Source organism: Hyperolius riggenbachi, chromosome 4, assembly GCF_040937935.1.
Source record: "Hyperolius riggenbachi isolate aHypRig1 chromosome 4, aHypRig1.pri, whole genome shotgun sequence".
NCBI lineage: Eukaryota > Metazoa > Chordata > Amphibia > Anura > Hyperoliidae > Hyperolius > Hyperolius riggenbachi.
Genome location: NC_090649.1, coordinates 401046852 through 401063671, shown reverse-complemented (window position 1 = coordinate 401063671; position 16820 = coordinate 401046852). Strand labels below are relative to the sequence as shown.

Below are 16820 nucleotides of genomic sequence, written 5' to 3'. Positions count from 1 at the left end.
AAACCCCCTTTTTAGCAGTCCACATATTTAAAGGGGTTCTGTGGGGTGTAAAATAAAACAAAAAGTGTCATTTGCCTGGGGCTTCTACCAGCCCCCTGCAGCTATTAAATCCCACGCCGTCACTGAAGCCTCCGCCGTATGTCGCCGCCGGTGACCAGCTAATTTTTTGTCTAACTAGAAGAAAAGCTCTGCGGCTGCACGGCCTTGGCCGCGTGCGTCCTCACTCCTGGGTGTGTCATTGGGAGCTTACTGCACAGGCGCAGTACAAGAAAACTTCGTACTGCGCCTGCGCAGTGAGCTCCCGATGACACGTGCAGGAGTGAGGACATAGGCGCAGAGCTATTCGTCTAGTTAGACGATTAATTAGCTGGTCACTGGCGGCGACGAATGGCGGAGGCTTCAGTGACGGCGTGGGACTTAATAGCTGCAGGGGGCCGGTAGAAGACCCAGGTAAGTAACATTTTTTGTTTTATTTTACACCCCACAGAACCCCTTTAAACTACATGCACATGATCTAAGAGTTGGAATGGCAATCTTCACTGGCTGTGGCACCACGAAACACAGCAATGTTACATTTACTGTACTAATCATATGAGCTACAGTTACAAAAAAAATGTAAAGATAATCTGTAGGATCTATACTACAGTCACACTGGGCAGTACTAGCTGTACTGTATGTGCCCTTTGCATCTTTACACCTCACTAGTACATCACTGGCTCCCAGAATAGCAGCCCTTTGCTTCCTTTAGTCTACAGGAACCATCTGAGGAAGGCTTATTACCTGAAAGCTCGCTCTTTTTCTTTTCAGTTAGCCAATAAATAGTATCATCCTGATTCAAAACTGTCTGTGGTTCCTAAAACTGTCACTGAAAACTATCACCCTGTGATGTGAATTCCAGAGGCAATAAGTTAACACAACTGTGAACAGGAACACTAGGGAACACTACTACTGCAAAGCTTAAAAGTGCCTATTAATGATACAATCTTACAGTGATAAGATTATTATTATTATTTAGTATTTATATAGCGCCGACATATTACGCAGCGCTGTACAGTGTATATATATACAGTATATCTTGTCACTAACTGTCCCTCAAAGGAGCTCACAATCTAATCCCTACCATTGCCATATGTCTATATATTATGTAGTGTAAGTACTGTAGTCTAGGGCCAATTTTAGGGGGAGCCAATTAACATATCCGTATGTTTTTGGAATGTGGGAAGAAACCGGAGTGCCCGGAGGAAACCCACGCAGACACGGAGAGAACATACAAACTCTTTGCAGATAGTGCCGGCTTGGATTCGAACCAGGGACCCAGCGCTGCAAGGCGAGAGAGCTAACCACTACGCCACCGTGCTGCCCCTCAAACAATCTTCTACTACAGTATCTCACAAAAGTGAGTACACCGCTCACATTTTTGTAAATATTTTATTGTAACTTTTCATATGTCAACACTGAAAATTTGACACTTTGATACAATGCAAATTGGTCAGTGTGCTGCTTGTATACCAGTGTAAATGTATTGTACCATTAACAACGCAACACAGTCATTAAAGCGGTTTAAAACTCTGAAAAAATGTTCAACAAAAATGGTGTTTTCCTACTTTTTATAACCCATACAATTATCATATTTGCTTTTGTGCACAAGTATTATAATTCATTTAGGTATAACTTCCCAAAGTTCAGTTAATTTACTTTGAAAGCTGCTAGTGCATTTTATTTATAACTGTTTGTCATGCTGCCAGCAGTTATTTCTGAACTGTTTTTCACTTCAGCACTCATCAGCTGAAGTCCTGCACAGCCAGAGAATGTTTACATAAATGTATCAAGTAAAGAATGTGTACACAAGATACGATTATAAGCAGTTCGGAAACATCAAAATTGAGCAAACATATTCAGGCAACAATAATTACCCTAATTACCCAAATAGGATTCATTAAATGCAGGGGGAAAGAGGTCCTCGACCTCCAAACTACTAATTGACATACAAAAAGGAGAAAAAGGGTCCCCCTCAAATGTCATAAAGGTTATATAGCCATATAAGAGCAAAAAATATATAAATCGAGCCTGAGACCAAAGTATCAATTGAAACAATCTTTATTCATAGCCAGCCCAAAACTTAATAAAAACAATTAAAAACATGCCGCCAATCAGGGTCAAGGCCCCTAAATAATATTAATCACAAAAAGAGTCACATGTCAAGATATTAAATAATTAGGCTGCCTACCCGGGGAGTCATGTGGTACAAAAATATATAGCGATGCCTCAATCATAAAAAACAAAATAACAAATCATCATCTAGAGACAATCGCCCCACATATAGCCCCAGGGAAGCAACCTCCAACACTAGTGAAAAAATCATGTACATAAAAAAATCCCCATCAATTCTGTCGCTATAATAAAGTGCTGTTGCTATATAATTATCACAATTCTGTGCTAATATTACCCTCAACCAAAAATATACAAAAAAAGGGGGAAACAAAACATTCAAAAATTCATAACATCAATAAGGTCCTATAGACCCTTATAATAAAAAAAATTTTGTGCAAAAAGCAATGAGGTAGATGATTAAATAGAAAGTGCATTAGTGTGAAGGTAGATGGCAAAGGAAGGTAAGATAGACAAGATGGCGACCAAAACGCCAATGAGGATAAAAAAGTGATCTAGGTAGCGGCAAAGTAGAAGGAGAAAGACATGAAGACTCACCATATAATGGAAGTATAAAGACCCTGACTGGCTGCAACAGCGCTGCCCGCGCTGTCCCACTAGTTCCGCCGAAGCTGCCAAGGGACGACTTACTAGGAAGCTGGCGCAGTTTAAATATCCCTCTCTAAACCCCTACACACCCAGACGCGGCCGCGTCATTGGCTCAACCCCACGTGCCGTCAGATGACGTCGGCACGTACGGCCGGCCATGCGTCTAATGGAACGCATAGACGGTGACTGATACGCATGAGAATCTGCATGCAGGCAACTATGACGTATAAATATCCGCATTATCGCCATCTAGTGGGCAAATTTCAGAATACATAGAAATTAAAACAAGGATTAGATGTAACAAATAAAGTCAGTATTCAGCCGCCATCTAGTGGAAGGAGAGGGAAACAGCAAGTGCAGATAAAATTGAATAAAAAGACCTCAAACGAGCCAATCATCCCAGGCCCACACAGATCATCAGAGCACATCAATTACAATAACAACACTATCATTTATTATTATCCCAATATACAAATCCTAGTCTTAAATCATAATAACAATATACAATTTGGAGCAGTTAAAAACAGGAAGATCTCCACATATAGAGGACCCAAGGGTATATCTCAGCATATTCATGAAGGATGCACAATATCTCAAATTCAAGCGCATGAATCATATTCACCCCAAAGGGGCCCAGCTTCCCAATTCCAGAACATAAGTCCAAGTCATCCTAAATCAGAAAGACAAAAACAACATATGTATGTGTAAATACATATCCATTTCAACAAACAAAAGGGGGATATGTTAAGATTCTCCCCATTTATTTCCTTATTATCCAAAAAAGACAACTCCATCAAACGGACTAAGGACAAAGCTACGGCCTTCATCTACTCACAAAATGTTGGCCAGAGGACAGATCTAAAAAGCCCTTATATAAAGATGTAACAGAAAACCACCCACACATGTGAACACATACACAGAATAGTCCGACCTCCTCACCTTAAGGTCATAGAAACATGTTAAAAAACAACAAATAGGACAAGGCCACATCAGATTTTTAGATAGAAACACCCAAACAAAGGTGAATTACTATGCATGCACCTATTTAATTATTGTGGTAAGTAACAACCCAAGTTGAAGTCCTCATTGAGGCCATTGGGAACCCGCGTACCCAGTTTGTGTATCCAGCGTAGCTCCCATTGTAACAATTTGGTGATGTAATTTCCACCTCTGATACTTGGTTGTAACCTCTGAAGTCCATAGACCCTCCAATTATCTATTTTGCTCAATGGACAAATCAGAGAATGTGCTGCTATAGTTGTTAGGGCTTTGTTGTCTTGGTAGTCTCTATATGCCAATTTCAGATTCGAGCGGTGCTTTTGGACTCTAAATTTAAGTGGATTTTTCGTCTGCCCAACGTATCTTTTAGAGCATCCGCATTCAAGCAGATAGATTACCCATGGTGTCTGGCAATTAATAAAATCATAAAGAACAATTCGAGAATTGTCTGTGTAGTTGACAATGTTCTTCGTAGACGGCATCAATGAGCAAATTGAACAGTTCCCACAGGGGTAACTACCTTTAATACTCAGAGATCTTTGCGGATAGGAATAATGGCTATGACAAAGCCTATCTTTTAAAGTAGGCGCCCTCTTGGCCGTTATTGATGGTTTTGCCGTAATAAATTTCTTTAGTATTGGATCACTCTGTAGGATCCTCCAATGGTTTTTGAGCACTCCATAGATCTGATTCCAACCATCATTATATGTCGTAATCAGTCTCACTACATTGTCCCCTTTTGTGCGATTTCCTCCCGTCCGCAACAATCGCTCTCTAGGGGTAAACCTGGCTCTTCGCCATGCTTTTCTTATACATTTATTGGGATAGCCCCTATTTCTAAATCTTTCTGCTAATTTTTCTGCTTCCTGTTCAAACTCTTCATTGGTGGTACAGTTACGCCTAACTCTCAAGAATTGCCCAGTTGGTATTCCTCGTTTTGTCGCCATAGTGTGGAAGGAAGAATAATGTAGGAGGCTGTTGACTGCTGTTGCCTTCCGAAATAGAGTAGTGTTTAGCTGTCCCTCGGACCCTTTGAAAATTTTAATGTCCAAAAAGGAGACTTCATTCTGAGAAAAATCAAAAGTGAGAAAAATGTTGAGGTCATTATCATTCAAAGCTACCATGAACTCTCGTAGCAAATCTAAATTCCCCTGCCACAAAATGAGTACGTCGTCGATGAACCGATGCCACCCCGTTATCGCGGGATGGAATCGTTCCAGCGACGACGTCCACAAATATTCTCTCTCCCACCACCCAAGGAAGAGGTTGGCCACTGAAGGGGCACATTTGGCCCCCATGGCCACACCCCTAACCTGAAGGTAGTATGAACCATTAAACAAAAAATAGTTGTGCGTTAGCACAAATTCTAAAAGATCCAACAGCCATCGATTCCTCTGGCGATTTTCATTAGACTCCATATCTAGGAAGTATTTAACTGCCTGTAGACCGTGTTGATGTGAGATATTTGAATACAAGCTTTCAACATCACATGTAACCAAAAGATCTTGGCTATCCACTTGTACATCACCCAGTTTGGATATAATATCAGCCGAGTCACGGGTGTATGACTCAAGTGATGTAACATGTGGCTGTAGGAAAAAGTCTATAAATGCACAACACTTTTCATTGAGGCTCCCCATGCCCGCTATTATGGGTCTCCCTGGTGGGTTCTGGCGATTCTTATGTATTTTGGGTAAAATGTAGTAAGTAGGCGTCACTGGTTTTTCTACCCACAAATTATCAAATTCTTTTTTGGTAATAACTTTTTCTTCAAATCCCAACTGGAGCAAGGTTTTAAGTTCCCCTTGAAATGCTCCAGTTGGATTACCAACAAGCTTTTTATAAAATCTAATGTCCTCCAACTGTCTGTATGCCTCTTTTTCGTACTGGTCCCTGGGCCACACTACAATGTTGCCACCCTTGTCCGCCTCCCTAATTATGATGTCTGATCTGCCGCTCAAATCCTTGAGGGCTTTCCTCTCTTCTCTGGTCAGATTGTCTTTCATACTATTCTCACATGAGATTTTCTGCAAATCAGTTGAAACAGCATCAAAAAAGACTTGTACTTGGGGACAAGTGTTAAAGACAGGTAGAAATTTGGAGGCAGGCCTAAAGTGGGTATGCCTACTTACCCCAACTATCTCAACTTGTTCTTCTAATAGAGACATTAAGTCCAGAAATATGCTTTTATCCTGTTCGTCAATATTCATTTCCTCCACCAAGGGTGTCAAGGGTTCTTGGTTGTGATATAATTTTTTAAGAACTAATTTCCTACAAAAAAAATAAAAAATAAAGATCCTTTAATACATCAAACGGGTCAAACTTATTCATTGGTGAGAAGCCCAAACCCTTTTTCAAAAGATTGTGCTCAATGTTTGTTAGCGGTGTGGCAGACAAATTGATAACACTCAATGCCTCAACAATATTATCTGAATCACCTGTTTCCTCGTTTCCCTTGTGCTTCTTTCCCACCTGACGTGGATCCAATCTTATCTCCTCAAATCTCCCCAAATGATGGAGTGCACTACTCTCTACGTCAGACTCTGTCCATTCGCTGGAATCCGAAACATAATCTGTGGGGACCGGATCCCCACACCCCCCCTGGGGTATTCGTTGACTCGGATTAGGTCGTTTTGGATTTCTTGGTTTATGTGGCTTCCTAGGGAAGTTTTTGCCCCGCATGTTATTTTTATGTTTCCAAAGATAAGCTTTAGCACTAGCATAGTCCTGCCTATCTCTCAGGAGTTTCTTCTTCTTGTTGTCTATTACATCTGTTTCCAATTTCTTAATGTCTTTTTTAAGGAGCTCCATAAAGGGTTCCACTAAGGTTTTTTGGTCATATTTAGTTAACTGTTTTAAGAGGTCCGCATTCTTGTTCTTCAGATTAAGTAGTAATTCTTTATCTAGATCTATCAACATCTGAATAATTATGCTTGCACATTTGTTAAGACCATTCTCCCAGATTTTCTTCTTCTTCTCCTCTAATTGCCAAGAGGGAAAGATTTGGACCCTCAGGCCCCTGGGATAAAAACCTTCTCTATCATAATGTTGTAGACTCTTGATATTCCACCAAACCTTAACATAATGGATGTGTGTATCCTTGATCGCTCCACATAAAGTCCTAAAATCCTCCGGTAAAGATCTATCTATTGTCAACTGCTCACTCTGAAAGACTTCATTTAGTTTAGCGCTCCAGTCTTGCTCAAAGGCATCAATAAAGCTGTAAGCCATAACGATTTATATATTTTTTGCTCTTATATGGCTATATAACCTTTATGACATTTGAGGGGGACCCTTTTTCTCCTTTTTGTATGTCAATTAGTAGTTTGGAGGTCGAGGACCTCTTTCCCCCTGCATTTAATGAATCCTATTTGGGTAATTAGGGTAATTATTGTTGCCTGAATATGTTTGCTCAATTTTGATGTTAACAATGTTTAATTGGAGGCTGTCTTTTGTCTCTTTTCAGAGCAGCATTTTAATCGTTTTAATTATGGCTTACAGCTTTATTGATGCCTTTGAGCAAGACTGGAGCGCTAAACTAAATGAAGTCTTTCAGAGTGAGCAGTTGACAATAGATAGATCTTTACCGGAGGATTTTAGGACTTTATGTGGAGCGATCAAGGATACACACATCCATTATGTTAAGGTTTGGTGGAATATCAAGAGTCTACAACATTATGATAGAGAAGGTTTTTATCCCAGGGGCCTGAGGGTCCAAATCTTTCCCTCTTGGCAATTAGAGGAGAAGAAGAAGAAAATCTGGGAGAATGGTCTTAACAAATGTGCAAGCATAATTATTCAGATGTTGATAGATCTAGATAAAGAATTACTACTTAATCTGAAGAACAAGAATGCGGACCTCTTAAAACAGTTAACTAAATATGACCAAAAAACCTTAGTGGAACCCTTTATGGAGCTCCTTAAAAAAGACATTAAGAAATTGGAAACAGATGTAATAGACAACAAGAAGAAGAAACTCCTGAGAGATAGGCAGGACTATGCTAGTGCTAAAGCTTATCTTTGGAAACATAAAAATAACATGCGGGGCAAAAACTTCCCTAGGAAGCCACATAAACCAAGAAATCCAAAACGACCTAATCCGAGTCAACGAATACCCCAGGGGGGGTGTGGGGATCCGGTCCCCACAGATTATGTTTCGGATTCCAGCGAATGGACAGAGTCTGACGTAGAGAGTAGTGCACTCCATCATTTGGGGAGATTTGAGGAGATAAGATTGGATCCACGTCAGGTGGGAAAGAAGCACAAGGGAAACGAGGAAACAGGTGATTCAGATAATATTGTTGAGGCATTGAGTGTTATCAATTTGTCTGCCACACCGCTAACAAACATTGAGCACAATCCTTTGAAAAAGGGTTTGGGCTTCTCACCAATGAATAAGTTTGACCCGTTTGATGTATTAAAGGATCTTTATTTTTTTTGTAGGAAATTAGTTCTTAAAAAATTATATCACAACCAAGAACCCTTGACACCCTTGGTGGAGGAAATGAATATTGACGAACAGGATAAAAGCATATTTCTGGACTTAATGTCTCTATTAGAAGAACAAGTTGAGATAGTTGGGGTAAGTAGGCATACCCACTTTAGGCCTGCCTCCAAATTTCTACCTGTCTTTAACACTTGTCCCCAAGTACAAGTCTTTTTTGATGCTGTTTCAACTGATTTGCAGAAAATCTCATGTGAGAATAGTATGAAAGACAATCTGACCAGAGAAGAGAGGAAAGCCCTCAAGGATTTGAGCGGCAGATCAGACATCATAATTAGGGAGGCGGACAAGGGTGGCAACATTGTAGTGTGGCCCAGGGACCAGTACGAAAAAGAGGCATACAGACAGTTGGAGGACATTAGATTTTATAAAAAGCTTGTTGGTAATCCAACTGGAGCATTTCAAGGGGAACTTAAAACCTTGCTCCAGTTGGGATTTGAAGAAAAAGTTATTACCAAAAAAGAATTTGATTATTTGTGGGTAGAAAAACCAGTGACGCCTACTTACTACATTTTACCCAAAATACATAAGAATCGCCAGAACCCACCAGGGAGACCCATAATAGCGGGCATGGGGAGCCTCAATGAAAAGTGTTGTGCATTTATAGACTTTTTCCTACAGCCACATGTTACATCACTTGAGTCATACACCCGTGACTCGGCTGATATTATATCCAAACTGGGTGATGTACAAGTGGATAGCCAAGATCTTTTGGTTACATGTGATGTTGAAAGCTTGTATTCAAATATCTCACATCAACACGGTCTACAGGCAGTTAAATACTTCCTAGATATGGAGTCTAATGAAAATCGCCAGAGGAATCGATGGCTGTTGGATCTTTTAGAATTTGTGCTAACGCACAACTATTTTTTGTTTAATGGTTCATACTACCTTCAGGTTAGGGGTGTGGCCATGGGGGCCAAATGTGCCCCTTCAGTGGCCAACCTCTTCCTTGGGTGGTGGGAGAGAGAATATTTGTGGACGTCGTCGCTGGAACGATTCCATCCCGCGATAACGGGGTGGCATCGGTTCATCGACGACGTACTCATTTTGTGGCAGGGGAATTTAGATTTGCTACGAGAGTTCATGGTAGCTTTGAATGATAATGACCTCAACATTTTTCTCACTTTTGATTTTTCTCAGAATGAAGTCTCCTTTTTGGACATTAAAATTTTCAAAGGGTCCGAGGGACAGCTAAACACTACTCTATTTCGGAAGGCAACAGCAGTCAACAGCCTCCTACATTATTCTTCCTTCCACACTATGGCGACAAAACGAGGAATACCAACTGGGCAATTCTTGAGAGTTAGGCGTAACTGTACCACCAATGAAGAGTTTGAACAGGAAGCAGAAAAATTAGCAGAAAGATTTAGAAATAGGGGCTATCCCAATAAATGTATAAGAAAAGCATGGCGAAGAGCCAGGTTTACCCCTAGAGAGCGATTGTTGCGGACGGGAGGAAATCGCACAAAAGGGGACAATGTAGTGAGACTGATTACGACATATAATGATGGTTGGAATCAGATCTATGGAGTGCTCAAAAACCATTGGAGGATCCTACAGAGTGATCCAATACTAAAGAAATTTATTACGGCAAAACCATCAATAACGGCCAAGAGGGCGCCTACTTTAAAAGATAGGCTTTGTCATAGCCATTATTCCTATCCGCAAAGATCTCTGAGTATTAAAGGTAGTTACCCCTGTGGGAACTGTTCAATTTGCTCATTGATGCCGTCTACGAAGAACATTGTCAACTACACAGACAATTCTCGAATTGTTCTTTATGATTTTATTAATTGCCAGACACCATGGGTAATCTATCTGCTTGAATGCGGATGCTCTAAAAGATACGTTGGGCAGACGAAAAATCCACTTAAATTTAGAGTCCAAAAGCACCGCTCGAATCTGAAATTGGCATATAGAGACTACCAAGACAACAAAGCCCTAACAACTATAGCAGCACATTCTCTGATTTGTCCATTGAGCAAAATAGATAATTGGAGGGTCTATGGACTTCAGAGGTTACAACCAAGTATCAGAGGTGGAAATTACATCACCAAATTGTTACAATGGGAGCTACGCTGGATACACAAACTGGGTACGCGGGTTCCCAATGGCCTCAATGAGGACTTCAACTTGGGTTGTTACTTACCACAATAATTAAATAGGTGCATGCATAGTAATTCACCTTTGTTTGGGTGTTTCTATCTAAAAATCTGATGTGGCCTTGTCCTATTTGTTGTTTTTTAACATGTTTCTATGACCTTAAGGTGAGGAGGTCGGACTATTCTGTGTATGTGTTCACATGTGTGGGTGGTTTTCTGTTACATCTTTATATAAGGGCTTTTTAGATCTGTCCTCTGGCCAACATTTTGTGAGTAGATGAAGGCCGTAGCTTTGTCCTTAGTCCGTTTGATGGAGTTGTCTTTTTTGGATAATAAGGAAATAAATGGGGAGAATCTTAACATATCCCCCTTTTGTTTGTTGAAATGGATATGTATTTACACATACATATGTTGTTTTTGTCTTTCTGATTTAGGATGACTTGGACTTATGTTCTGGAATTGGGAAGCTGGGCCCCTTTGGGGTGAATATGATTCATGCGCTTGAATTTGAGATATTGTGCATCCTTCATGAATATGCTGAGATATACCCTTGGGTCCTCTATATGTGGAGATCTTCCTGTTTTTAACTGCTCCAAATTGTATATTGTTATTATGATTTAAGACTAGGATTTGTATATTGGGATAATAATAAATGATAGTGTTGTTATTGTAATTGATGTGCTCTGATGATCTGTGTGGGCCTGGGATGATTGGCTCTTTTGAGGTCTTTTTATTCAATTTTATCTGCACTTGCTGTTTCCCTCTCCTTCCACTAGATGGCGGCTGAATACTGACTTTATTTGTTACATCTAATCCTTGTTTTAATTTCTATGTATTCTGAAATTTGCCCACTAGATGGCGATAATGCGGATATTTATACGTCATAGTTGCCTGCATGCAGATTCTCATGCGTATCAGTCACCGTCTATGCGTTCCATTAGACGCATGGCCGGCCGTACGTGCCGACGTCATCTGACGGCACGTGGGGTTGAGCCAATGACGCGGCCGCGTCTGGGTGTGTAGGGGTTTAGAGAGGGATGTTTAAACTGCGCCAGCTTCCTAGTAAGTCGTCCCTTGGCAGCTTCGGCGGAACTAGTGGGACAGCGCGGGCAGCGCTGTTGCAGCCAGTCAGGGTCTTTATACTTCCATTATATGGTGAGTCTTCATGTCTTTCTCCTTCTACTTTGCCGCTACCTAGATCACTTTTTTATCCTCATTGGCGTTTTGGTCGCCATCTTGTCTATCTTACCTTCCTTTGCCATCTACCTTCACACTAATGCACTTTCTATTTAATCATCTACCTCATTGCTTTTTGCACAAAATTTTTTTTATTATAAGGGTCTATAGGACCTTATTGATGTTATGAATTTTTGAATGTTTTGTTTCCCCCTTTTTTTGTATATTTTTGGTTGAGGGTAATATTAGCACAGAATTGTGATAATTATATAGCAACAGCACTTTATTATAGCGACAGAATTGATGGGGATTTTTTTATGTACATGATTTTTTCACTAGTGTTGGAGGTTGCTTCCCTGGGGCTATATGTGGGGCGATTGTCTCTAGATGATGATTTGTTATTTTGTTTTTTATGATTGAGGCATCGCTATATATTTTTGTACCACATGACTCCCCGGGTAGGCAGCCTAATTATTTAATATCTTGACATGTGACTCTTTTTGTGATTAATATTATTTAGGGGCCTTGACCCTGATTGGCGGCATGTTTTTAATTGTTTTTATTAAGTTTTGGGCTGGCTATGAATAAAGATTGTTTCAATTGATACTTTGGTCTCAGGCTCGATTTATATATTTTTTGCTCTTATATGGCTATATAACCTTTATGACATTTGAGGGGGACCCTTTTTCTCCTTTTTGTATGTCTATAAGCAGTTCGGATGCGGGTTCTCCCTGCAGAAGAAAGAGTCAGCCCTGTGATGTAACCATTTGAATGCTGTTTTACTAAAAAAAACCATTGTGTTAGTATATTATATGCTGTGAATAGTCTTTTAAAGCAAAGAAGAAATTCTGGGTTATATTCCGCTATAATGTCTAAACCTCTGGAAAGAAAAATGAGTACACCTCTCTAAGTGAAGACATTCTGCCCAATTAGACATTTTCTCTCCCTGTTACTTCCTCCCTTGTTCATGTTACTTGTTAGTGTTACAAGTTCTTAGGTGTTAATGGGGAGCAGGTGTGTTCAATGTGGTGTTATCTCTAATTTTTAAAGCTCAGGCCCTCATTCATTTCACTTTTTCTTTTGAGATAACGTGGAGGAGAGGAATCGCTGCAACCACCGACACACAACCCAAAGGAGCAGGGATCAAGGGTCTCAATGTTCAGGCAAAAGAAAAAATCCAGCTGCACCATGGGTGGGTCAAAAGTATTCTTCAATTTTATTAGCACATCAGTAGAAAAGGCTGACACGTATCGGAGCTCAAGGCTCCTTAATCATAGCCAGAAATAACATGATCATCACAAGTATAAGTAGTCAAGTGCCGGCCCACAATGGGCATGGCCTTGGCTCTTAAAGAAACACATACAATATGTATATAAAATGGCATAGCCAATATACAAACATGAAATTTTTTTTAAAAAACCAAAGATGACATGGTTAAACATCAGGATGGGTATATATTTGAAGGACAAAAACAATATATATAAATAAACCTCTACCTCAAGGGGGAGGTACAAAGACAGAGTTAAGAGAGAGCAAATGAGAATCAGAGAAGCATAAAATTAGGCCCTTATATCATAAGTAAGACTGACATCCATTCTAGAGTTCAAGCCTGTTGGTATACGTGTACCCAAACGCCATATCCATAGGGCCTCACGTTTCAATAAGGTTCTATGCAGATCTCCTCCTCTAGGTGGGCAAGCCACCCTGTCAACACCCTGGAAGGTGAAGCTGCCCATATTACCCTGATGTACCCTCAGGAAATGCTTGGATACACTAGATACCTGAGAGATATATGCTTCATTTTTCATACATCTAGCCGGACCATTAAAATGCTCTGAGATACGTTGCCTTAGAGGGCGGGTAGTACACCCCACATACTGAAGTCCACACGCAACACAGGTGATGAGATAGACTACATTGCTAGAATTGCAATTTATGTATTGTTTCAACTCAAATCTCTCACCTTTGGAGATGGAAATAATCTCATTTGCTTTCTCTTAACTCTGTCTTTGTACCTCCCCCTTGAGGTAGAGGTTTATTTATATATATTGTTTTTGTCCTTCAAATATATACCCATCCTGATGTTTAACCATGTCATCTTTGGTTTTTTAAAAAAATTTCATGTTTGTATATTGGCTATGCCATTTTATATACATATTGTATGTGTTTCTTTAAGAGCCAAGGCCATGCCCATTGTGGGCCGGCACTTGACTACTTATACTTGTGATGATCATGTTATTTCTGGCTATGATTAAGGAGCCTTGAGCTCCGATACGCGTCTGCCTTTTCTACTGATGTGCTAATAAAATTGAAGAATACTTTTTACCCACCCATGGTGCAGCAGGATTTTTTCTTTTTCCTCCAGTATGCAGGAGAAAATAAAGGGATTGATAAGCAGACTACGCAGGAGGTGAGGTAAGTATGACCTGTGTATGTTTATTTTGACTTTTATTTTTCAGTTCAGGTTTGCTTTAAATTACTGTACAGGTTATGGTTAGTATGAAACCTCATTTAAAGGTATCCAAACAGTTTGGGGTAAAGGTTAGCATTACACAGTAGCGTAACTAAGGTGCTGTGGGCCCCGGTGCAAGTTTTACATTGGGCCCCCCCCCCCAACTACTCTATACATAACAATTGATATGGAGCACCAAAACCTACCAATGACAACCACTGTGTCAGAGGTGCAAGAAGTGGATGGGGAACAGCTTGTTAATGATCACTATTATTCAAAGCATCTATAGAAGGGATTATTGCCAGCACAGGACCAATAAAGAGCTAATACTGTGGTTGAGGGAGGAACCCATGGGGCCCCTCTGGCCCAAGGGCCCCGGTGCAGTGGCAACCTCTGCACCCCCTATTGCTACACCACTGGCATTACAGTAGTATTACAGTAGTAACGGTTATTTGTTACAGATTCAAGCTTGTCCTTTGGTATTCCAAGGGGACTTAGTCTCCCTGCACACTGCAAATCCGATTTGCGATTCCGATTTGCAATTCCGATTTTCTCTGAATGCTTTCAACAGAAAAACGCAGAAAAAATGCAGCATGCAGTAACTATTAAAAATTGGAATCACATGTAAAAAACAATTACAAATCGGAATTGCATGCAGTGTGCAGGGGGCCTTAATCTGGGTCTGTTAGGGAAGTGTACTGCCTGTGTGGAACAGGCCCTGCAGGATCAGTGTTCTCCCCAGGCTTAATTAGGTGGGCGGGCCGCCCGGGTGTTTTGAAACCCCGCCCGCCTGTTGGTATGCACTTGCGTAGCTAGCAAATGTCACTGCTGTAATCTGCAGGCAGGAGCGCTCGGCTGGGGCACGGAAGCAAAAGCCATCGCAAGCAAAAGCCATCGCTTTACAGTGCTCCTCTGCCTGGGTGACCTCACCTTCCTAGTGGAGCTGTGATTGGCTGGGCGGGTTGTAAGGGGCGGGACTTGGGCAGCACGATAAGACAGAACAGCAGCCGTCCGCATACACATGCTGGCAGGCTAATGCTGTGTGACTTGAGGCTGGGGAGAGAGCCTGGGGCTGCAGGCAGACTCTCACTCCCCAGCAAATATGGACAATTGTTTCCTCTGCCCTGGGCTGGCTGCATGAATGTCAGCAGCCAGTCCCATCCTCTCCAGGCAGCTCCGAGGCTGAGTCACATGTGATCGGGCAGTGCAGGGCACGGAGTTCTGCCGCCCCGCCCCCTTTTTCCCGGCTGCTTGACTTCAACACACACGCTCTTCTGATGTGGTGGGAGAAGTTGTAAACTCTGCAGATAAGTAATGATCTCCCTTCCACTGGATGAGGTCTCTGCTATTGTCCTCTAACCAGCAGGAGCACGTTTTATCTGATTTTTCAGCTTGTGAGAAGGCAGGGAGCTGTCAAGCTAGGGGACGTGATAAAACAAATGATAAAACAAACATGACTGCATTGACCTGCAATTTAGATTAGCTGACTTGGAGGGGATGGAGGCTGCTGCTGACTCGTTTCTGTCTCAATCCCGTATTATTATTATTATTTGGTATTTATATAGCACAAACATCTTCTGCAGTGCTGTACAGAGTATATTGTCTTGTTATTTAACTGTCCCTTAGAGCGGCTCACAATCTAATTCCTACCATAGTCATATGTCATATGTATGTATCATGTAGTGTATGTTTTGTAGTCTAGGGCCAATTTAGGGGGGGCCAATTAACTTATCTGTGTGGTTTTAGGATGTGGGAGGAAACCGGAGTGCCCAGAGGAAACCCACACAGACACTGAGAGAACATACAAACTTGTAGATGGTGCCCTGGCTGGCATTCAAACGGGGGACCCAGCGCTGCAAGGAAAGAGTGCTAACCACTACGTCACCATGATGCCCAAACCAGTCTCCCCATGAAATGCAACTGTAACACCCATTTGTAGTGTTCTTCCCAAGCTCTTTAAGACAGTTGCCTCACCTGGCTAATTTTGAGGAGCACCTGGCTCAACTCCTCATTCTCCTCCTTATACTGTAAGGGGGAAAAAAATCCCCCCCCCCCCTCGCAACTCCCACACCACCCGGCTACACTTTCATGCCACCCGGCTGGAAAAAAATTCTGGGGAGAACACTGAGGATCCTCTAGAATGCACCGTGGTGAGATGCCCAATACATCTGCACTGGTTACACTTACACTTGTACCCCCAAATCCCTGATCCTTCTGCCGTTTCCAACATTCCTAATTTATATAGTGCTTCTATGTATTGTTCTACAGAAAATAAGTATGCAGAAACAGCACTTTCTAGTAACATGAAAAATGAGATATCCTGGCAAGCACAAATGAGCACAATAAAACAGTCATGCATCATTTGCTTCAACTAACTTGGCATTTCATACAAAGTTACAATAAATGAACTTCTGCACTCGATATAAGCCTTGTCAGAATTCATTTTCAGAATGACACACTCCAGACACCGCTCTTATTTTCACTTGTACAACCAAAGCCAAGACGTGTGTATTCTTCCCCAGGTGTTGTGCATTCATCTCACAGATAATGACAAACGCATTTTTAACTCCAATATTTATTTTCCATTTTTATCAGTCTTGGTAATTTTCAGCTCTAAGAAAGCGTAGCAGTAACTCAAATGCCAGTTTATGTGCATGCAATTACATACACAAGGTCTGTACATTTAGGCCTAGTCCACACTAGATCCGGAAACGTATCCGTGGCTGCGTTTTTCAGCCCTGATGAAAAACGGAGTCCCGGATACTAATGTTAAAAATAGCAGCCATCCTCACCCAAGAAAAAAAACGGATCCGTCTGCGTTTGCGGG

The 16820-nt window shown here is 41.3% G+C and overlaps 1 protein-coding gene across 1 annotated transcript in view; it reads right to left on the bottom strand.

Moving 5' to 3' along the window:
- The window catches only part of ACOXL (acyl-CoA oxidase like), a 486411-nt gene that overhangs the window by 395892 nt on the left and 73699 nt on the right, over positions 1-16820 (bottom strand). The gene's annotated exons all lie outside the window — the stretch shown is intronic.